The sequence below is a fragment of the Podarcis cretensis genome (assembly GCF_951804945.1).
Source record: "Podarcis cretensis genome assembly, chromosome: 5".
Taxonomy (NCBI): Eukaryota; Metazoa; Chordata; class Lepidosauria; order Squamata; family Lacertidae; genus Podarcis; species Podarcis cretensis.
The window spans coordinates 47,896,992-47,921,979 of record NC_137174.1 but is presented as its reverse complement, the minus strand read 5'-3'; the positions used below and the strand labels follow the sequence as shown (position 1 = coordinate 47,921,979).

Here is a 24,988-nt window from a genome sequence, read left to right as displayed (position 1 = left end):
GAGGGGATGGACTAGGTGGCCTTTGGGTGCCGCCAACCCGGGAGATCTGTGGCTGCGGGAGGGAGAGGCTCCAGCTGCGCGCCCTACCTGTCAAGGTGGTCGGGGAGGACCTGCGGTACTGAAAGCTTCCCAAAATGAACTTGCCTCTCCTTAAAGCCTTACTCTAACCAAAGGGTACCCTCTCTTTTAACTTAAAAGTCTTTCTCTTTACATCCCCCGCCCAATATGCGAAGTCTGCTAGTGATCACATGGTAGGAAAATAAATGCACTCTGCACGCGCTCAGACACCTTTCTCAGAGGTGTCTCTGCGTGCTCCAGAGTTAAGTCCTGTCACTCGAAACAGGCAGCCCTGGCACAAACGAATCCTGCCGCAAAGAACGTGTTTTTCACTCCGAAAGCTGCCTGAGGGGTGGGGTGTCAAAATGCTCCCAACAGTAAAACATTGACACAGCCGGCCATTGGTTGGTGCAGTTTGTTCCACAGGGGGAAAAGAAATAAAATGTTTTTCTTCTTCTCATGAAAATTAATAATTCTGAAGAATTTGTAAAACAGCACCATCTAGATAATGGAACATGATTGCAACGTGTGGCTGCAAAGTGTCCCTCTGTATAAGTTCTGTTCATTATCTGCTGGGAATGGTTTAGAAGGGGAGGAGAGGATCAAGACCAGGAGAAATCCTTTTTTGGTTCCTCAATATTTGTGCCTTTCTCTGCTTGACTTACAGTGCAATCCGGTGCCTGTCTCCCCAAAAGTAAGCCCCATGACTAGCACTGTATTTGTTCTATGGCTTGTTTAAATTTTGTCCCGTTAAAAATAAATAATTCATTGTTAGTGGCTCACTTTAGTATCCTATCCATGCTTTCAATTCTCCCTCAACCTGCTTCAACTTTTCTGTTCCTTCTCTTCTCCTCATTATAACTTTCGGTTGCGATCCTATGCCCACTTACAAGGGAGTAAGCCCTACTGAACCCAGTAGCACTAATTTCCGAGTTGACATAGGAAGCTAACTTATACTGAGTCAGACCATTGGTCCATCTAGTTCAGTACTGCCTTCACTGACTGGCAGTAGCTCTCCAGGGCTTTTACCAGCCCTCCCTGGAGATGCCCACGATTAGACATAGGACCTTCTGCACGCTCTAACCCTAAGCTGCAGCCCTTTCCCAACATGCTGTAAGGTGGCAGCCCTATGGCTGCTTACTCCAGAATATGTCCCGTTGGCATCAGTGAGACTTACTTTTTGAGTAGTCATGCACAGGCTTGTAGTGTCAAAAAAATAATAATGTACAGAAAGTGATACATAGCACCAAGGTTGCTAGCAGAGTTGTTTGTTTCAATTCCTCACTCCACCAAGGTTAGAAAAAACATGCTTCCTTTGGCCAGTTGAACAACATCAAGGAATCTTGACCTGAGAGCACAGGTGCTGCAGTGAGGCTTGGTTTATATGCTCTGTTCTCTCCTCCTTGCCTGTGCCAGGAATCTGCTGAATAGGTTCCTCCTGCCTTTTGCTGGAAGCTGACAAGAGGGAGAAAGATGACTGTGATTTGGGACAGAAGAAAACAGTTTTTTGTCCTGCTGCCTCCACAGCCTCCCTGCACCACTGCTGCTTCTTAATTGGCTGAGATGCTTATGTTAGTGTTGCATGTTTGATAATTGTAAAGGATCTTGGACACTTGTGCTGAATAATTTCCACCAAGTGTTTGGCTTTTGTAGTGCATGCTGCAGCTTGGAAGTAGTAGAAAACAGTTGCTGATTCTCATCTTCTTTTTTAAAAAAAGAAAGTGAATCAGCTGTATTTGGTGCCTTGTTTTGTCTTTTTCCTTCCTTGCAGGGTGGAGGAGGACATGTTATGTAACATAACTTAAAAATGGTGCAGGGTCTATTTTGCTCAAAGGGACTCTGGAGCTAAAAAAGGAATCTTGTGTGCATTTATGAATGATTTGTCACATTTCTTGTTTTTAAACAAAAACTCACCCTTCTGTACCCCACCTTTCTTAGAAGAGGCAAACCACCTTTCTCTGGGGAAAAAAAAAATTATGTAGCAGATATCCCCCCCCCCCCCATAGGGAACACACTTGGCTTTCACTTTACAGCCTTGAAATGCCACACAGCAGTTGGTAACCCTTATGATCATATTTGGGATGTTCCTTTCTATTGAAACCTGCAGCATGGACTAAGGATTTGAAGAGCACAAAGTAAAAGAACAATGCAGATCTGTTTAAATAACTTCTCACAAGTGTTTCGTTCGACAAGGCTACCTTAAGGAGCTTCCAAAGTAACATTAAGGGCTTGCTCCAATGACTGGATGTGAGATTCTTCCGTATTCCCTCCTTTGCCTGTTAATACCAGCCTTCACCCTCCAGATACACTGATCAGAAAAGCTTACGGTACAATTTTGTTTGGATCAACTTTTTATTAAGTTAGTGCATGCTGAAAGTGTTCACTTTTATGCTGCTAAGCCTGGAAGGATTTGCAGTGCACATTTTGTGATTTCTGTTCTCTATGTCAGTAGAATATTTGTTTGACTATAGAGAAAGCAAAGGGAGTGGTGTTGGCCCATATTAAAAATCCACATTAGGGTTTTTTATTAGGCCAATCAATACATTACAAAATAGTGTGCATGCTTTCAGTTAAATATTCAGAATAGTCCTGCCTGGTTGCTGAGCGCAGGAGCCAAAACTGATGAGAGGGAAGAGAAAGACTCCCTTTCTATGGGATCTCCCCTTCTTCTTTTTTTAAAAAAGACCTCCCTCTGGTACCACTAAAAATGACAGATAGGGTGTTAAAAAGGTTGCAGTTTGAAATGCCCCGTAAGAAAACCCAATGCAGGGAAATCTTCACAGAATTGTACTGTAGGCTATGAGAGGAAAAGAAAACATTAATGTTCCAGCTTGGATTGGCTACCACATCAGATGGTTGTGTGCAGAGACATGTAAATAGTGTAGTAAGACACCAAGTGTGGGGTTTAACTAGGGTCACTTTCATTTGCTACATTGTAGGATCTGAATGGGTGGAAAACATATGTGGGGATAAACTTCAATCCTTCTAACAGGGAAACAAAGTAGATATAACTGGATGAAACTCTCCTGCCAAGGAAAGAAGTAGTGAAATATATTCCCTATCCCCCAGGCCACACCTTTCAAGTGAGGAGGAAGGTCTCCTCACTTGGTGCCTTGTAGCTCTGAGTGGGTGATACAGGTTAGCCCCCCCCCCCAAAATGATACATATGGCCTCCTGGGTCTTACAGCCCTGAGTGGAAGCCTCAGGAATCACCGTTCACCTGCAAAAGTGTCTCAGGGTGCCTGTTCCTGCACATACCTGCACAAATACAACCAACCTATTTAACTTGGGCCCCTCACTAATAGTCAGTCTTCAGAGTAGAAAAAAAACACAAGCCATTCTTCCAGCTCAATCAAAACACGGGACAAAAAGATTCCCATTCAACTCTTTGACACCAGCCAACAAATTCTATACTGCATATAGGGAGTGATAGATTGTTGTTGGTCAGAAGCTGTGAGGAACACCTCTAGGTGGGGCATGCTTAAAGCTGTTGCTTTCTCTTCCCACAAGCTGGCACGTTGCCCATCAGTGCTTGCTGAAAGCATCAGATGTATCCACCAAGTCCTTTTCAGATGAGATAAGCATGGTTGCATGCATGCATAGATATCCTTTTCTAAAGATTGGGATGCAATATAAGGGAGGACAGATCGAACAGCTACAGTCTTCAACCCAGCTGAAGAAAAAGGGGAAATCCCCTTCCCCCCATTCTAAAATCCCAAGTGTTTTGGTTTGTGGATTGGGCTGGCAGTTGAGAACCCCTGACTGTGTTGACTGGGGCTGATGGGAGATGGAGTTCAACAGCAGGCAAAGGTTTGTTGGCTACCCACAGAGAATATGCTCCTGTTAACATTGAAGGTGAGACTAGAGTTACTTCAGAAGAATGGAAGGTGGCAAAATTCTTACTCGGGGAGCAAGACTATTGCTGCATTAAAGTGAACAACTTGGGGGTGGGGCTATACTTTCTGAGATGTTTCATGCATTTCCAGTTCTGTTGGTCTTGAGTTTAGATAGAAGGCTTGTAGTTATTCTCAGTTCTTTAAAAAAAATGAGCTGGTTAACATGCTGTGTAAGACAAAAGTTTACCCTGTACTGGCAAATGTAGAGATTACCATCTTTTGTTCAGCTTGATTGCTTTTTAATTAACATTGATGATCATGCCATCTGATGTTTCCAGAACTGGCTGAAAATGTTGGTACAACTTTCAGTGGCTAGAAGTTACTACTTTGTTGTACATCGATGGCTGATAGCTTTTCAACTAGGAGATTACCTGTCATGGTTGGCTGTGGGCTGGAGGGTTGTGGTCTATTCAGTGAAAAATTTGCAGTTGCCTAAAAGAAGGAGCCTTGAATGGGGGGTCCTCCAGGTCGAATCTGTTTGTTTCTTAGAGAGCTGAGGTTTGTCCGTAGGGAAGTTGCCTGATCTTGAGAACATTGGTCTATTGTTTACACCAGGCATTGGGAACATCAGGCCCAGGGCAGAATGTGGTGCTCCAAGCTTCTCTGTCTGTAGGACAGGCCATTCACTCCACCAGCCTTACCCCATGCTCTACTTCCCTGCTCTTGCTTGGCTGAACTATCATAGTCCTTGTATTGTGATGATGCCTCTTGCTTACTGAATGGAGATGTGCGTGTGAACACATTTGTAGAAAAATCTGACTTTTGCATGGCTGGAATATAGCCTCCTATACATATCTGTTGCTCTACTCACTTTTGCTGCTGGCCCCACCCTCAGGAGGCTCTCTTTGAGGTGATACAGCCCCTGAGCCGAAAACATTTCTCCATCCCTGGACTGCACGGAATGGCAGGAACTCTCCACCACTTTACATTGAAGTCTTCTCCTACCTGGAGATACCAGAATTTGAATCTGCTACCTTTTACATCCAAAGCATATAAGATTACCAAGGAGCTTCCTCCTTTTAACTGATTTCCCACCTGTTCCATTATGTTATGTTCATAAACCTTCTACCCCGACTGTGGAACTCTCCCCTCTGAAATTCAGCAGGTGCCTATACTTGTTTCATTCAGACACAGCTTAAAACTTGGCTCTTTACTCTGGCTTTTGTAAGTTATTAATACCCAGCTGGAACTGCAGTTTTCTTTTTCCATTTCTGTGATTAATTGTTCAGTGTATTGTATTCTGCTCATAATTGTTATGGTCTTGTATTTTTTATTTAAATAGATTTTGTTGTTTACTTGCCCAGATATCTCCAGATGGAGAGTGGACTATAAATATTTTAAATGAATACATTTGTCAATTGACAGCACAAAAATGCCACCACTCTCTTGACAAGGAAACATTCCCATTGAATAGATGAAAATAATGATGAGGGAATTTAAGTGCCTGGTGTATCTGTTGCTGGAGCTTGGTAGCACAGAAAAATGCAATGCCACTCCCTTCTACCACATATTGGCAAAAGTCATTGGGATTTGTATTGTTGCTGATAGATTGTTAGCTGAATGAGGTTTCAAAAGTACATTGGCCCTCTTCTATGCATATATATAGAGAGAGAGAGAGAGAGAGAGAGAGAGAAAGAGAGATGAATAATGCTTGATAAATGTGACATCTTCATGTTAAAGCAGTTAGTCTGTTGCTCCATAAATGTTGTCCCACATAAATTGGTAAGGCTGATAAAATACACAACAGCACCAGAATTCATACTTGGATGCCCTCATTATGGAAACGACACATCACTAGGCATGGATTCAGGCAACATGATTTTAATGATAATTACAATAGATGTTGTGGAAGCTTGGTTGTTAGCTGATTTGTGATAAAAGAGTCAAATAAAGATGGAATTGTATTTGTCAGGAGTACTTTCAGTGGGACTCCTGCTGGCAAGTGATAAGATTTCCATGTGTGCTAACCACCATGGGAACTACTCACAGATTTATGCTAGTATGATGCATTTTGCTACAATCCTCTGTTATGTTTTATGTGTTTGTGTTTAGTAGAAGGGGCTGGGGTGAGCTAGTGTAGCAGAATGGCTATGAAACTGAACTGCGACCAGAAATTAAGTCCTGGTGGAACAGACATCTCACCTCTGCCAGAAATTAATTACCAGGGCACAAGAAAGTGCTGGTAATTCCCTTCTCCCTAGAAGCAAGAGGGTGATCATACTGATTACAGGAACACATTTTAGATCACTGAAATAGTGCATTCATGTCATGACAAAGCATAGTTTGTTGCAGGAATAGACTATTGCAGGAGTGCAGAAGCTGGGGCCCACCCAACGCTGTTGGAACTCCAGTTCAGTTCTATGAAATCCTCATCACTGTAGTGGTAACTTTAAAGACAACCCCATTTCTCTTAGTTTTCCTTATCTTCCCCCATAGGTCTGATGTGCTACCTGAAAAAGTGAACCATGAACCACAGTTCTAATATTTTTTTTCAAGGCTGCAGGAACTGAAACTGCACTTTTCTCAGGAGAAGGGGGAGAGTTGGTGAAAGCTCTTTTTGTTCTTTGTGACGATGTTGCAGAGTTGCTGGTTCATCTGGGGCAAATGCTGTCAGGTTTGCATTCTTTATTCATGGGAATAAACTCCACTCTTCCTTGAATACTAAAGTTGGATGAAAGTGGAGAAAGAAAAATAGAATTTTTATCAAGCCAGGTTATCAAATTCATTGCTGGATCAAAAGATTGATTTTAATGAGAAGGGATTTGCAAATTATTCCTGGTTTTCTAAGGTATCTATTACTCCAAATACATTTCCAGAGTCTGGCACTTTAAACCACATAAGAGAGACATCCTGTGTTCATTAGTTTTAACTTTAATGAATGAAAAAGTAGAGGTAGAAAAGTTAACTCGTCCCACCAGATCATCTTTAACAGGAATTCAGTTGATTGTCAGATAACAGTAAAAGAGCTATCTGTTTTGCATATATAGTATCCTGGCCATGTTCTTTAACTGTGATAGCAAACACCAGTGCTGTAATGGGCTATTTTCTTTGTGTTGTGCATAAAATTCTCCCAATAGTCTGCCTTTCCTTGCAGTACAGCCAAGAATGGTGCTGTCCAGTAGGACAGTGCTGATGCCCTGTTTCAGGACAATGGACAGTACCTATATTTATAGTACAGTGGTACCTCGGGTTACATACGCTTCAGGTTACATACGCTTCAGGTTACAGACTCCGCTAACCCAGAAATAGTGCTTCAGGTTAAGAACTTTGCTTCAGGATAAGAACAGAAATTGGGTTCCGGTGGCGCGGCAGCAGCAGGAGGCCCCATTAGCTAAAGTGGTGCTTCAGGTTAAGAACAGTTTCAGGTTAAGAACGGACCTCCGGAATGAATTAAGTTCTTAACCCAAGGTACCACTGTACTTCCACTTCTCCAGAGCACCAACAGTGGTGCAGTGCAAGGGTGGTGTGCACAGCACATAACAACCATGAATGCCTGTGCACACTCATGGGACTAGCTTTCTTTTTCTCACCATGCCTCTCTTTTGTGAGCATCCAGGCACTCAAGATTCAGACTGGTTTTTGCGTGTGAATGACCCTGGCTGGACTTGAGTAGCAATCTCCAGCTATTTCAAAGTGATGAAAACTCTTGGGCCTAAGTTATCGCAGAGCACTGGGGTGTGACACATATTTGAGTTAGAGTGGGAGTATGGCATTCATAAAAGTAATAAAACTGCAAGCAGATGTTTGAGATGGCATCAGCTGTACTTGATGAATGAGTAATTAATAACCTAATTAAAATTTGAGGAAGTGAATACTCCTTTCCATTTAGAAATATCAAATGGTGAAGGTTACCTCATCCTCCAGGGTGTTCTGCTACTGAAGTTAGATAGCTTAAGTAGCCTAATAATGGTTCAAATCAGGGGTGAGATAAGTGTATGCTTTTGAAGGCAAAATGAAGTGAAGGCTTTTGAAGGCAGAATGTTTGATCTAGCAGGCCTATTCAGACATGATTCAGAGTCATAGTTAGACATTTCTGTGCCCAGTAAATAGTTGAATATCTATCTGCATCCCCGCTTTACTCTTTTGAGTAATGATTTTTTTTTTTCCACAGGCAGACACAAGAGATAAAGTAGATTGCTTTGCAATCCTGGTTCCCTTTCCTGCCTTTTCTTGGAGAGAAAAAGCCTGCCAGATCCTCCTGTTCTCTGTCCATCTCTGTCTACAGCAGGGTTGGGGCAACCTTTTTGGTATCAAGGTGTGCATTCCATTCTGGAGAACCTTTTGGACTGCATGCCTGAGGTAGGCAGGGCCAGAAGCAAAAGCAGGTGGAGAAACAAGTGTACATTTTGTACAGTAGGTTAATTTCTACACACACTTGCACACACCTTTCTATTCTTTCTGACCTTCTGTAGCCACCTGTTTGCAAGTAGCATGAAGGATACTGTAGGATGAAATATAGGGTTGAATATCCAGACTTTGGACAGGGGGCTGGGATGAATCACACCACCAAAATGACAACTTAGATATGGTGCTATGATGTTAAAATGAATGACAATGAGGATGCGAGATGGATAATAGAAGTCAAGGGGAGATTGCATGATCTAGAACCTGCTTAAACAAAGGTTCAATTTTAACATGGAACCTCAAGGCAGATGTGGGCAGAGGAACACAGACCACTAATTCTACACAGTTTAGTACTGCTGAAAGTGTACAAAGCAGATCGCTACTTGTGGAGACCATAATGCCTGAATAAGGCTTGCAGTGATGCTAAATCAAAATGTTCCTTTTGAAAAGTGTCACTATTTTTTGCTGTTAGACTAGACACAGCACAAAGTCAGAGTGAAGTTTATGGCTTCTTCATAGTTCTGTAGTATTTAAAGGACCACCTTACTTTTTATATCCCTGCACTACATTTATGGTCCATCACTGAGGCATGATTGACTGCTCTTGTAATGTCATGTTATCACTAACTAGAAATGTGCATGCAGAGTTGTGGCTACTGAGATTATAGAACTCTGTGTCCATTGGGATCAGGCTGGCACTATCTGCAATGTGTTTTAGGCATTAGCTAAGTGTTAATAAAAATGGCTAAATAATAAAATGTTATTGTTCCAGCAAGTCTTTGAAGGTGTCTCATATTGTATTTCTGTGAACTCATTGATATATACTGTATTTTATGATGTTCTCTGCATTGATTTGTGTGCTTGGTTTCTACATTTTGTATCTTGTATACCTGATACCATATAAATATATTTATTTGGATTACAAATTGGAACAAAGTGTCTGCTCATTAAAGACTTGAAGTAGATTTGGGTGTATTTTTTTTTTAAAAAAGTAACATGGCTGCTTATAAGATGCATGGACTTTAAAAATACAGCAGTGACAAGGTGGGGTATGGTTGTCATTAGGTAGGAATAATTTTATTTGCTTAGCTAAAAGCCATAACAAAACAGAATGCAAAAAATAAACAACAGAAATTTTTTTATAGTTGAGTCACAAATTTAGCTCTTGATTTCCTGGCTGCCAGCCTAAATAAAGGAACTTGCAAAGTATCATAGTTTTCATTATCAAACTGCAAAAAAAGCCTACATACCATGCATGCCTTTGCATGGTCGCAATTAGCTTTTTGGTGAGATGCCATTCATAAAACGAATGCTATTTTGTGACTTTTCAGATTTGGCTACTGCAGCCATGACTGGGATCTAGTGTTGATTAAGGTGACATTGCCTAACATTAAAAATTGTTTCACGTGTTGATTAAGAACAACATCTTTTCAGGGCCATTTTATCATAGCTTGAGATCTTCACTGATTGTGAGGTAATTCACAGTAGAAATGTCATTCAGGGTAATTGGATTGTGCTTTAGAAGCAATATCTTGTTAACAGCATCCCTTGGAGACATGTGTTTATCTGTGGGGTGATATGGATGTAATCTGTATAGACATGTACATTATTATTATTGAATAGTTATTATATTAAATCTGTGTAATCCTACATCAGTTAAGACTTAATCAGCTATTGGTAACCCAGACCTGTCCTTTGTGGGTGGCATAACAAATACATTAACTCATGACTATAGATAGAATCCTACATTTCAGTCCCCATGAGAAACAAGGATAGGAACATGTTTTCTTCTCTCCCACCTTTGCTGTATGATGATGCAAAAGTCCATCAAATTGGTCCTGTCTCTCACCTTATTTATATTTAATCTCAATGCGGGTGTTTTCTGCGGGGTGTGTGTGTGACGGTGGCTCTCATTTACTATTGCAAGTCTCCTCAACATGGAGCGTGTCATTTTTATGTACTTCAAGGTACCAGCACACAACTGGTGATTTATAATAAGTAGTATTAGTACTAGGTAAGCAGAAAGGATTAAAGCTTTTATACTGGCATGAAATTGTGGTGGTGAGTAGAAAATAGACCATCCAACAGCGCAAGCAATTGATCTTCAGAAGATTATTTATTTAATGCAGACAGAGTAATTTTGTCTCATGCTCTCGCTGATATGACTTGATGGACAGTGAATTGGGGTTCCTCTGCAGAAAGATTTTTGGTGCCTCAGATACAACTTTTTCTTGAAACAGTCTCCTTGAGAAACCAGAACAATTTTATATGATTTCCAGATGTCTGTACACCTGTCTTTTGACCAGTGTGGACTGTCAGAGAGATGGCAAGGAAGGGAAGGGGCAACGGCAGTTTGGTGACAGCCCTCCCAAATGAAATACCCACTTAAGAAGAGCAGGAAGGACAAACATATCTTAAGGGTTGTTTTTATCCCAGAAGTCAGAAGTTGATTCTCTCTGTCTGCCCTCCCTGTATTTACACGCTTGGAAATTCTGAGATTACAATGGAAAGGTGGCCTATGTTTAAAACTACAGACATTGTCAACATTTGGTGGGCATCCTGCTAATGACAAATTAATGTTCCTGACTGTTCTCTTATCTGTTCTGAACTCTGCTATCTGCAGAGTAACTAAACTGCTGAACCATGTGTTACATTTGTCCTGTGGTTTTCATTGTGGGGAATGAATCATAGAATTGTAGAATTGGAAGGGATCCTCAAGGCTTATCTAGTCCAACCTCTGCAGTGCAGGAATCTCAGCTAAATCATGACTAACCAATGACCATCCAACCTCTACTGTCATGTTATGGTTGAGTCACTCGGTGGCCCTGGACTTAGAGTGGAGCTGAGTGCTCTCTACAGCTCTTCTGTTCCTGTTTTCAGAGGTGATGAAATTCTTGCCCAGCTTCCTGTCAAGAGCAGCTTAAGGACATGTGTGGCTGCCTCATGTGGTAAACCACTGAAATGCATTAAGAAACCTTCTTAACTGCCCCCCCCCACTTCCCACTACGCTGGCTGATCATTGTTTTTTCCTTGCAGGAAAAGGTATAAAAGGCTTCCCCTCTTCATCTGTGTCTTGCTTGAGCAGCAAACTCTTCCTAAGCCCCGGCATATCTCTGCCTAAGCCCTGGCATATTGGGAAGCCAATTTCTGATCTTTCCTGGAATCATAGCTGTCAACTGTCCCTTATTTGGCGGGAAACTCCCTTATCCCAGCGTTGTTTCCCGCTGCTGTCCCGGTTTGATGATGTCCCGTAAATTTCTCGGGTTTCAAAGGAAGCAGCTCCTCTCCCTCCCTGCCTGCCGGCAAGGGAGGAGGGAAGCTCCAACTGTGTTGCTTGGCTGCGTTGCTCACCCAATAAGGAGTCTAAGAATGATTGAGGGGTGGAGCTTGCATGCCTTGTGCTGATCAAATAGGCCGCGTTACCTGGAAACTTGCCTTTGCTCAGCGCTTCCCAGCAGAGAGGTGACAGTGGTTTTCCTTGCTGCATCCCCTTTACCGGGTTGCTGCGCTGTGGGAACCACCGCTTGAGGCTTTGTTTGGCTGCTGGTTGACTAAAATCACTTATTTTGGCTGCTGATCCCTTATTTTTGAGGCTGCTGGTCCCTTATTTTCAAATCTGTAAGTTGACAGCTATGCCTTGAATCCTGACTTGTTGTCCCGCCTTGCCTGCATGTTCTCCATTGGATCCTAATTATACTTTGGTTCTGCTTCCTGGTTTGATCTTTGATTGCTCTTTGATCCAGAGTCCTGGCTCCCAACTCCGGACTTGCTCCAGACTACTTCTCATGGCCCAGCCCTTCCTCGCTGGTCTGGCTGCATCTCCTGGTGGGCTTCCTGCCTTCCACCTCACCAGCTGTATTGGGTACCAGTCACTGCTGCTTCGGCACTTTCCACTTCATTGTCAATAAGTCACCATCAATTTCATCTTCCTTGTTGTCATTTTTCAGTAAGGGCTCTTGTTGAGACAAGACTGTGAAATGGATTCTGCAAATAAATTGGGTATTATCATTTTATGTCTCCATCTTTTCTATTCCCTGTGAATGTCTGGATGTTCAGTTATAATGTGAGTGTGCTACATCGTTGCACCCAGTCAAAAAAGTGGCCAGTTTCCTTTTGAACCTGTTGATTGAATTTTGGTTACAATCGATTTCCATTGCAATTTTGTATTGTGGGGAGGCTGTAGTGCCATCAAGTGCATGTTTTTCACTTGCAATGAGAAATGTAATTCATTCTGTTGCAAAACAACATCATCGACCTTTTCTACTGTGGTAGATAAATAAGGAGGACTTGGCTCTGAGACTGCTCCTTGGCACTGCTGCTGTCAGTTACTTTTTATTTTTGCAATCTCCATCTTGCGATTTCTAATAACTGAACAAAACTCTGAACTGTGAACTTGGACAAGACATGGTCTGCCAATTTCAGACCTGTAAAGAGATGGCTCCCTGCTGCCTTTCACAGCTGCAAAGGAAGAAAATGTTACCCTTACGTATTCAGAAGCATGCTTTGAAGTGCATAAGCTGGAGGATCTGGATTTTAGTCAATAACAGTCACATGTTTGGTAATTTTGTTGGATGTTGTTCTCCTCTTGTCCTATCAAGAACGACATATCTGTGACACGAGGCACAACTCAGTGAACCACAAGTGCTTAAATTTAAGATGATGCAGTGGAGGAGCAAAGGAAATGTGCAGATACAAGACAAACACAGAGAAAGGGGGGAAAGGGGTGGTGAAACAAAAGCATCTGTACGAACCATCGAGCCATATTTATATGCCTTCCTGAAATCAGTGCTTTGACGACAAGATGTATGTAGCTGTATGAAGCCATCTTTGCAGTAGAAACTAATTTCCTATTGAGAGTGACTGCTTTGAAGCTGCTATTGTCTTCAGATTTGACTACCAAGAGTGAAGCTTATATTTTCCCTACATTAGGGCATTTCAATGAATTACCTTTGCCTTTCTGTAATTTAAACCACTAATATGAATGATGATTTTCATTTAGCTCTAAAGGCTATAAAACCACCTGCTTTGAATTAATCCACAAGGAGAACAATGTGTTTTGAAAACTCTCTAGATCTTCAGCATTTTAATTCTAGGCATGGTTAAAAAAACAGAGCAGCTTGGGAGACTGTGATGAAGCTTTCAGTCCAGTCCTATGCATATTTAAGCAGAAGTTCTTTTGATTTACTCCACCAATGTATGATCTCTTCTCCAAAATAAGTCCCCCCAAGTTTAATGGTGCCTACTGCCATGTAGTTGTGTTGCAGGATTCTACTGAAAAATATGGAAAATTCCAGATATCCAGATACCCTTCTAGTAAATCTTTCTCTCCCCATTCCCACTGCCTCAGATCAGCACTGTGGGAGAGGATGTGTTTCTTGGAGAGTGTAATTTAATTGGCAGAAGGGTTCAGCAGCCCTAGATTTGTTGTCAGGCTGAGCTCTGGAATATGTACAGCAAAAGTTAAGAACAGTGCCTATGCATGCGCAGAGTGTTTTCCTTCATCATCAAAACCGGCAGCCTGTCCCTGACACTTGGGATGAGAAAAGGAATCCAAGGCAGATTGAATTTTGTTAGCAAACCCACTAAAGAAAAATGCAAGGACTGGCCCAAGCAACAATAGAGGTGCCCCAAAATGATTGTCTGTCCTTCACTCACTCACTCACCCACCCATTGGGAGCCAGCGTGGTGTAGTGGTTAAGAGCAGTGGTGAACCGGGTTCGATTCCCTGCTCCTCCACATGCAGCTGCTGGGTGACCTTGAGCTAGTCACACTTCTCTGAAGTCTCTCAGCCTCACTCACCTCACAGAGTGTTTGTTGTGGGGGAGGAAGGGAAAGGAGAATGTTAGCCGTTTTGAGACTCCTTAGGGTAGTGATAAAGCGGGATATCAAATCCAAACTCTTCTTCTTCTTCTTCTTGGGTTTGATCAAGGGAATTAAAGGAGCTCCAACCCATCTACTATCTCTGCCTCATTCACAGTTCATAGGCAGCCCTTCTGCTGTGCTCCTATATCCTAAACCAGGCTGTTCATAACTCCCACTAGACATGTGTTCAGCAACTGTTGAGAAGGGGCCTCATCCCATTGTGCACCTGTAGGGGAGGTTCAAAAAGTATCTACATGGTGCTTAGAGAATAACTTGCACCTAAATATTAGTAAGACAAAGGAGGTGGTGTTGGACTTCTAGAGGAAGAGAGGGGAACCTGCCCCATTGTATATCAGGGGGGGGGGCAGTGTAGAGGGAGTCTCCTCCTTTAAATTCCTGGTATTGGAAAATCAACATTACTCAGGTGGTAAGAAAGGCCCAAAAGAGACTCCATTTCCTCAGGGTTTTGCGAAAGAATAATGTTAAACAACAACTGATGAACTCCTTTTATCGGTCCACAATAGAAAGTGTCCTTTCATATTGTATCACAATGTGGTATGCTAGCCTGACAGCCACAGACAGAAAGTCTCTACAGAGGAGAGGGTGGTGAATACAGCACATAATATCATGGGCTGTCCCTTGAGACCGCTAGATGACATCGCAAGGGATCGTTGCCTCAGGAGAGCGAGAAAAATTATCAGGGATGACTCACACCCCGGCCATCACCTCTTTAATCTTCTACCCTCAGGCAGGAGATATAGAAATATAATCAGCCATACCAACAAGCTAAAAAATAGCTTCTATCTGTGGGCTGTTAGGCTGTTGAACGGAAAATATCATCGCGAAATTGACTTGCGAGGTGGTGTGTTGTTCGCTAAGAGATTGAATGGTGGTGGTGGGGGAGGGAGGCTTGTTTAATTTCATTGTACACAGGTTGTACAATAACAATCAAGGTATTATTATTATTATTATTATTATTATTATTATTATTAGCTCCTCCTTGGAAGAGAAGATCCTTTGCAAATCAGGATCTCCCCTTGCATGGGGCAGTACTCTGCAATGTGAGCCCCACTGTTCTTTCAGTAAATGAGTTCAGTTAAGCCCTTTCTAGTGAGGTGACAATCCAGTTCTCAACCACCAGCATCAGATGCTGGGCAAGCTGAGGGAGAACAATGTGGGCAGCAGGACACCTCAAGTGGAACGGCGCGTTTGCTACAGAAGAACTGACGGGTAATCCTGACCCTGCTATGGTTGTCAAGCTCCAGCTTGCAAGCTGGGGATGTGCTCTGCCTCGTCTTCCAGGCTGGCTGACCTACTTGGAGGGTAAAAGCACTCAGGCTGCTGAGTTACCATTTGGATCGCTGAAGTTGCTTACTTCCAAGAAGCCAAGCAGACTTGGTTACAACAGGGGAAAAGGAGTTATAATTTACTGTAATAATGCTTATTTGTGAATTATTTTGAAGTAAATGCATGGTTATCATACACTCCTGGTGTGTGAGTGGTCTGGTAGGCCACACATTGATTGGTAAGGGCTCAAGCAGTGGAAAAAGAACAACTTTGCAGGGTATGAACCTGGTCCTGGTGTGGTCCATGTGTTACACATCTCTAGCCTTCAAAGTTTGTGCTCCTGCATCCCTGACTATTGATCATGCTGTTGGGAGTTGGAGTCCAACAACCTCTGTCCAATTCCCCATCCCTGCACAACTCTGACCTGCTCTTAAGATTAGGACAATTGTTTCACCTGTGTCTCCAATTCTACCATTGAAAGCCATTATTTCTTGCCTTGCTTCTGTTTTCATAGCACTGCTAAGGGGAGAGGGCAATAAAAAGGAAAGCAAAGAGCTTGTTTGATCAGTTTTTCCCTTCACTGAACTGTATCTATCTTGGTTCAATGGTTCACTACTGTCACATCTAAAACAGTGATACTTAACAGTTCTATAGAGCTTTTCACATCCTTAAGAGCTCACCAAACATTATCTAATTCATAAGAAGAGAAGCTAGTTTATTAAGCTCTCGGAAATCTTTGGACACAAGTAAAATTTGTGGGGCAAGGTTTCACATTGTGTTGGCCAGATTTCCCTTTTAAGTCAGTGGCTGGCAGAAGGTAGATCTGAATATGCCGGTAGATCCCTGGGTGATCTGTATTAGATCATTAAGGATTTCTGACTCTGATTTGTTTAACGATAGCAGCAACAAAATGACGTCCCCCAGTCCACCCTAAACTGTACTGCTGAAATGAAGAAAGCTTGAGGTCACTAGGAGTGGATTTTTTTATGTGAGCTCTGTTCAGTTCTGGTACTTCTCAGAACAAATTAAATTCTGAAGCCTTGGTCAGGCATTTTGTCCATAAGAGCAGGCTGTAGGGATGAGTGCGCTCACTCTTTCCCCTTGTTACCTTCTCTGATTGGGGGTGGGTGGGGTGTGATCGCATGAAGTGGGGAGACTTCTGTGTTCATGGATGCTTCCCACACATTTCAAAACCCTGGAAAATCAGGGTTCTAAAAGGCACAGAGTCCCTATGGATACAGAAGATGCCCTATTACAGGAAGCCCTCCCACTATTTGAATGTCAGGGGCCCAGAATGAATAATGTACTGAACAGGGTCAATGGCGGCTGCTACTTGTGACATCGCAATGGTTTGTTATTGAATAATTGGTCTTCATATGTTTTACTGAGCAGAGGTGGATATTCAGCTATTGCACGATTTATCCTTTCAATAAATGAAATTCAGTTCATCCCCATGGTTGGAATGAAGGGCTAAAACTTATTTAAGCTCCATGATCTGGTTTTAGATACTTACGGGATTGTGATGGTTTATTCCTATCTCCTGTGGCTCCAAGACTGTTTTTCATCCTCCATTATTAAAGCTGTAATGTGCATGTTTGCAATCCTAAACACAGTAGACAGTAAGCCACATTGAACACCGCAGGGCTTATTTCAAAATAAACATTTATAGGATGGTACATTGCTTTGCTTGACATCTTAAAGTCTCCATCCCCCACCATCACATGAATGTGTTTTATTAGACTATGAAGTGGGATTTATAAATTTGTCTTTCTTCTGGGGTTATTTTCTCAGTATTGGCACACACACACACACACAATACTTTAAAGACAGAAAAGGTAATTTTTCTCTCTTCAGTGTTTTGTTTAAAGTATTTTGCAGTATTATGACACTTTTTCCTGAAGGGTTTTTAAGTAAATAAATGCATTTCATTCATAGGTACAGAATCAACACACAATTAGTTTTAAATCACTGTTCTAACTCAGCTTGATCCAGAGTAGATCTTAGACAAACTCAGCAAGAGCAACAGTCATTTAAAAAATGTGCTGATTCTGTACCTATAAATGTTTTATTTTAATATTTAAAAAATCTGTCATGGAAAGCTGTGAGGACACACTGAACAGTTAGCTAAACAAGAAGTTTATCTCTCTTAAATGAGAACAGAATTTCAACAGGAAACTCCTGACCTCAGCTGCAAACACTTAGTGACACAGTATAGTACTATATGACACTAATTACAATTACAAGGACACTAACTGTAATGTTTCCTGGGACTCACCTACACAGCTGCAAGTAAAACATTTTAAATGTATTTTAAAGTGCAATATACACATGGGACACCAGATGGCGACAGTGAGCTATGCAAAATTCCATGTATTTTTCGAAACCTTTTTATTTTATTTTTATTTTTTTTAAAAAAAACATTTTCACAGCGTTTTTTATATGTGTGTAGATTCCACCCAGGGTCTTGCTAGAGAACTCTCTACAATACATCTTCAGAGAGTGGCAATACTTGTGATCTGATACTGGTTTTAACCCATATCTCTCTGTAAGCTGCTGTAAGAATAGGCTGGGAAAGTTGACTCCTCCTGGAAGGAGCTTACTGTGCTGTCTTAAAAAGCCTCATCAAGTCTGTATGTGCAGAATTCATGATATTGCAAGGAATGGAGATGTTATTGGGGTTCAGTTTGTGAGTCTGAAAAAGGCAGAAGGGCTATATCTTCAGACTAGGAGCCAGAGGAGGGGCCGAAAAAACCTCTAGTCTGGGGCAAATGTGTAATTCCTTTCATCTGTATCTTCCTTAGAATATCTAGGTTTGGGGGCAGCAGTGCCAGCTCATGGGAGGTGAGCTGTCTTGGGTGTTGTGGCTGCCTCCTCCTCCTCCTGCTAATGCTGTGGAAGGAGGCCGAGTGCGAGAGAGGATGAGCTGCTGGCCTTAGAAGCCACACCATGCTTGGCTCCCTGCTCAGCCTCATTCCAATGATGTGTGTGTGACGTCACACTTGTGCGTCTCACGTGCAACATGACCTGTGACCCTGGGGCCCCCTCAATCTACGGCATAAGTTGGCACCTTTGTTTAGGGGTCTTGATGCTCAGTGAGATTTAGGCCATTAAATATAGGCAGAGTGAATATGAGCAAGAGATCTTGCACTGCAGAACAGCTGTAGCCTAGGGGAAGGTAAGCCTGCCCTGGTTTGGGAGCCATCTGCTGAGTGAGAAAGCAGGAAAAAAGCAGCTATAACCTCCCATTGTGCTTAGAAGAGAACTTGATTTACAGAACACCTGGTGGCTTACTGAAAAGGACTATTGGGTTCCACAGACACGCTTAAAGCCTTTGTTTCCTCCCTATCTGCTTATCGTAGTACATTGTAACTCAGTGGCAAGGATCCATTTCCTTGGAATATCTACATTCACACTCAACTTTCCAACTCCCTCAACAAACTTTGGTTGCTTGTAAATGTATAATTGATGTTCCTTTATCAGCAGAGTATCAGGATTGTATATTTCATGGCAGATACCCTAGCGAGACTAATGGGGATATCAAGATCAGCATAAAATTACAATAAATTGTGAATTGCAAAATCAGCAGATTATTGGATATAAAATGTGTGTGCACAAACTTTTAAAATTTGTTCATTCTCGAGGGCTTTCCACAGAAAGCTTCTGACTGTGGTAAGAATTAGAACTCATAGTTTTTGAACTGCTGCTGATTTTCCTTGACGTTAAAAGCAACAAGAAAGAATATATAGCAAATCTTTATCTTATCTGTATCATTGGACTAGGACAAAGACAAATCCTTCTCCACTGAAATTCCCTTTTAAAAGTAATTTATTATTTCTACTGATTTCCTTAAAGTATCTCCAGGGCGCAACCATTAATTTTTCATGTTTGAAACGATACAGAGTCAGGTTCCACAAAGAAGCAACGTTGTTAAACATTCTGAGGTCACTCCTACTTATTCATCTGGGATACCCAGGAGAGGATGTGCACGACAAATTAGTGTTTCATTGGGAAGCTGATTTTAATAAATAAATGCAAGCGAGACAGACTTTCTGATCACTAGTCCAAGTTTGTCAGAAAATACAGATGTGTTCTAATAACTTTTTGTTTGCCAATTAGTAAAGGTAAAGGTAAAGGTACCCCTGCCCCTACGGGCCAGTCTTGACAGACTCTGGGGTTGGTGCGCCCATCTCACTTAAGAGGCCAGGGGCCAGCGCTGTCCGGAGACACTTCCAGGTCACGTGGCCAGCGTGACATCGCTGCTCTGGCCAGAGCCAGAGCCAGAGCCGCACACGGAAACGCCGTTTACCTTCCCGCTGGTAAGCGGTCCCTATTTATCTACTTGCACCCGGAGGTGCTTTCGAACTGCCAATTAGTAGCCCAGTGCAATTTAGTTTCTATAATATTTCCCCAGTATTTGACTCAATAGGGCACAGTGGGTGTTGATCCTTTACCTACTTACACCAGTGATTTCTGAAAAATTAGCTCTTCCCTTCCTCCCAAAGGAGAGGAGATAAACAAATAGTGCATAGCTTGGTAACTGCTCCAGGCCTGTGGAGTCAGTTGGCCAGATTGACAGTATAAAAAAGCAATTTCCATTTGACAGAGGAGGAACACATTATTGAATGGAGGGGAGATGTTGTAAGGAGCTCATCCTACTCTTGAGTAGGACCCTGGCAGAGACACATGCCTGACTGGCATGTTATCTCCCTCCTGGTTGATCGTTTGGGAGCTTCAAAATCTTTCTTCAGCCCGAACATCATAGCAACCGATGCCAACAGACCTCGGCACACTTAGGGATCCGCAGAGTCTTTGCAGCTCCTCAGCAACTCAGCATTTTGGCCAATCTACTTTATTTACATATAAACACACACGGAGCACTGCAACATGGCTCCCTCTCTCTCTCTAGAATCAGACAGCAAAGAGAAAGAACAAAGGACAATAGTCCCACTTCACAGAATACAGTAACACAAACATCCTGTCTCCATCACTTCCCACTCTGTGGAGTCAAAACATACACCGTCATGTGATAGACAACAATCCCATGACTGCAAGCATGGCGCAGGAATTCTAACAGATGTGACTGGCCAATGGGTGTGTTATGCATTTGATCCATGTCCATCAAAATTGGAGGTGAATTGTAGCCATTTATCTGCTCACCCAGGTAGGATAAGGGAGCCACAACTTTGGACCCTTTTATTCTCTTTGAGTTTTCTAAAATTTTATATATGTGTTTAAATAGACAAATATATATTTTGTTTCAATTACTGTATCCTTTGTTTTAACTTTTGCAAATGAGACACTATTTCTGGGAAGGGGAAGCTACTTTGAGAGTTAGAAAAGAAGTGGATTCACTGTTCCAGTGCTGTTCCAGTGAATTAGAAGTGATAGCCTTAATTACAGTTGAGTTTGCTCCACACTAGTTTTCGACAACTATGATAAAACCGAACTAAAACAAATGGAAATTAAAAGAAAATAAATGGAGGAGAAATTGCTCTGGCTTGAAAAGAGGAAAGGAACAATTCAAGATCCTACCTGACAGGAGGACCTGACTAATTAAATACAGTGGTACCTTGGTTCTCAAATTTAATCCATTCCGGAAGTCTGTTCCAAAACCAAAGCGTTCCAAAACCAAGGTGCGCTTTCCCATAGAAAGTAATGCAAAATGGATTCATCCGTTCCAGACTTTTAAAAACAACCCTTGAAACAGCAATTTAATATGAATTTTACTATCTAACAAGACCATTGATCCATAAAATGAAAGCAATAATCAGTGTACTGTACTATAAAATAGATGATTAAAAAAAAAATTCCTTATCTGCACTGATGATAGTCATTGTTTGGATGGGGGGGGGGCTTTTATTCATTTCTGCAGTCACTCACTGATGCACTCACTCACTCACTCACTCACTCACTCACTCACTCAGTAAATCAATCAATCAATCAATCAATCAATCAATAGCTGAACTGGGTTCCACAAAAACAAATTAAGTGAAAAAGCCTCAAAAACAAAAATGCAAAACAAATAGCAAAAACAAAAGCACCAAACTTAATCCATTCCAGAAGTCCATTCAACTTCCGAATTTTTGAAAACCAAGGCGCAGCTTCTGATTGGTGCAGGCACCCTGGAAACAATAGCTGACAACCACATCAGATGTTTGGCTTCTGAAAAACATTTGAAAACTGGAACACTTACCTCCAGGTTTTTGGCATTTGGGAATCAAGGCGTTTGAGGGCCAAGGTACCACTGTAGCCAATTCATATCTAATATGAACAGGAAACAACTAATTGAAGGGCTACAGGCTTCAAAGGTGCTCCTTTTCTAAGGTAAGAAGTTCAAGTGAAAAAAATGAGGCATACTTTAAAATAAACTTATAGTATAAAATTGTGCAAGTCAATGCATGTTAAGTTCCAGAGATTTACTCCCAGAGAACTGTGTATTACCAGGGATGTAGGTAGCGCTGTAGTCTAAACCACTGAGCCTCTTGGGCTTGCATATCAGAAGGTTGGCGGTTTGAATCCCATGACGGGGTGAGCTCCCATTGCTCAGTCCCAGCTCCTGCCAACCTAGCAGTTCAAAAGCAAGCCGAAAAAAGTGCAAGTAGATAAATAGGTGGGAAGGTAAACAGCATTTCCGTGCGCTGCTCTGCTTTCGGTGTTCCGTTGCCACATGACCCAGAAAAACTCACCTGTAAAGTGAGATGAGTGCCGCAACCCCAGAGTTGTTCGCGACTGGACTTAACTGTCAGGGGTCCTTTACCTTTACATTTTTAACTGTGTTTATTGCCATAGAACTTTTACTTGGACTCAGGTTCCCAATATTTCACCACTGGGCATGCCCCCCAGTCTTGGCACCCACTAAGGCCTTTGTTTGTTGGGGTGGATGCCCATTTTTTGGAAGCAGGTATTGCCTGCTTTTTTGAGGTGCTCTTGATCATTTCTTAGATTTCTGAATGTGCCCCTGTTCCCAGAAGATTTGGGGACTCCTGAACTTGAGGGTGGGTGTTTTCAGCTTCTTCTGAGAAAGATATCTTTGGTTACAGCTGCTGCACTCACTGTCTTTGCATAGCGATGTACTATTTTAGCTTTGGGCTATACCTGGAATGCGCTTTTATGTTTTGAATCTCATTTGACTTGCCATTTAGTTTTGATTGGGCTTCCTGGATTCTTGACCCATGTTTTACTACCTTTGTCATCTAGACTGCCTCCTACTGCAAACTATATTATCTATTCCCAATAGTTGTCATTACTGCTGTCTTAATATTTGGTGTGGTTTTGGTTTTTTTAAAAAGCAATCCCTAATTACAGTGTGGCTAAGAATAAAAATGAGATACTAGATCTGTTCATTTCTGAAACGAATTTTAAATTCTTTGCATGGTGTGTTTGCTGAATATTAAGAACCCTCTGTCCCTTAGGACAATCAAAGGCAATAGAGGCTCATGTTTGCTTTATAGACTGTTAATCAAAACTGAGAGTAAACACTGCATATTACTTTGTTCAGAAACCTATCATGCAGCATTTCCCCTTTACGACACAGAAGCCAAAATTTGATTTGCAATAGTGTTAACAGCTTGGTCAAACTATAAATCTTATGGTTTGCAATAAGCCTTTGTAGTGCATGAACACAACAAGTATACTTGATGAACATTTGTTGAAGTGTGGGGGAAATCAGGATAATTATTGATGCTTTCAATTATTTAGATAATTGCATTCTAGACTTCAGTGGTTTTTCAGAAGAACAAATACTGCTGTATGGGTAGGAAACCTGTGGCTCTCCAGTGTGGAACCTACACACATATAAAAAATGCTGTGGAAATCTTAAAAAAAAGTTTTGAAAAATACATTGAATTTGGCATAGCTGACTGTGGCCAACTAGTGTCACATTTGTATATTGCACTTTACAACACATTTAAAATGTTTTATTTGCAGCTTATATCTGGGTCCCAGGTCTTGTTTGTCCTATCAGTACCAGCAAAAATAGCCAAAGGGTCAGGACAGGGAAGGTGTCAGTCACCAATTTTCCACCCCTGAAATAGAATGTGTTGCTGGAATTTCGTTTTTTTTCTTCTCTCAGGTCTGGCAAGCATCTTTCTCTCCCCATGCTAAATCTATTCTCTTCACACCCTTCCGATATATATCAGGAGTGAGGAATCTCTGGCCCTCCAGATGTTGGACTTCAACTCGCAACAGCCCCAGCCAGCGTGGCCAATGGTCAGAACCGATAGGAGCTGTAGCCACAGATTCCTCACCCCAGGAAAATATGAAGGCGGCAGGGTAGGCATGGACAAAGCAGTCTCTTCCTAAGCTATGCCACTTTTACACGTGCACACTCATAGGTTTGTTCCCTCCAGTTTTCACATGCCTGGAGGAGAGTGAAACCTAATGGATGACTGTATTCCGACCCATGCATTAGGCCAGGAGATGTGGGTCAGGACAGCTTCTAGTGGATGTGTTCTAGTCGGTGTGATGTGTCTCCCATGCAGCTACCTTGGGAACTGTCCAAACAGATTCTGACCTTATGGCCATTTATATGAACTGCCTCCTCTGTGTGGGGGCTATACATACAGAAACCGTAATGTAGGCACTCACATAAGGATAGACCTGCTGGATCAGACCAGTGGCTCGTCTAGTCCAGCATCCTTTTTCCTCAGTGGCCCGCCAGATTCCAGTGGGATCCACAAGCAGCACCCTGAGCTCAGCATCTCCGCTGTTATGGTTTTCAATAAATTGAACCAGCAACCAGCATTCAGGCACAGAGGAAGACTGAAGCCATAAGGGTTAGTAGCCATCGCAGTGGTTCGTTCAGCATTCATCCTATGGGCTTCTGAAGCTGGTCCATACTCTCTGCTCCATTGAATCTGTCACAGTCTTTATATATTCAGTGAAGAAAGCAGAATGTTGCCCTGTAGAAGTGGGGGACATTGTCAATGCCAGCTTAATATTTTGGTAATAGCATTCTGTTTATTTTATTGCACCCTTCAGGCTAATGAATTGCAACTGTCCTGAAGACAGCCTCCCTGCTCTGGGGAGTCTTTGCGCTCAAATAAAAGCAGTTTATTTGAGCAGCACAACTGGTCAGCAACATTTTGTTCTGTTTAATAGAATTCCTCCAACTTCCATGTGGTAAACAGGATGACAGTGATAAACACCGGCATTTGTACTTATCTTGCCTCACCAATGCCCCTGACTATCAGCTTCTGGCCTCCTTTTCGGTTGGCTTTTCATCAGAGCGGCAGTAAGGAATTTCATATCAGTCATTTATTTGCAGAGGAACTAGAAAGAGGTTCAAAAACCTTTTTTTTAAGTGGTATTTTAAATATGCATGAAGGTGACATAAAGTTTCTTTTGTGATGCAAAGGTTCCTTAATGTTTATGGTGGTTATTTTCAAGGCATGAAAGGTGAGGTTTAAGTAGTGGAATAAAAGGAGGGAATTGTTGGTAATGTATTTATTCAATTTATTGAAAAGCATTTAAATGAACTGCTTAATACTTGTAAAAATCTCTAAGTAGCGTACCCCAGATTAGGATGCAGGTGGCGCTGTGGTC

General features: G+C 42.0%; 1 protein-coding gene across 2 annotated transcripts in view; it reads left to right on the top strand.

Moving 5' to 3' along the window:
• The window catches only part of PLPP4 (phospholipid phosphatase 4), a 92,500-nt gene that overhangs the window by 868 nt on the left and 66,644 nt on the right, over positions 1-24,988 (top strand). The gene's annotated exons all lie outside the window — the stretch shown is intronic.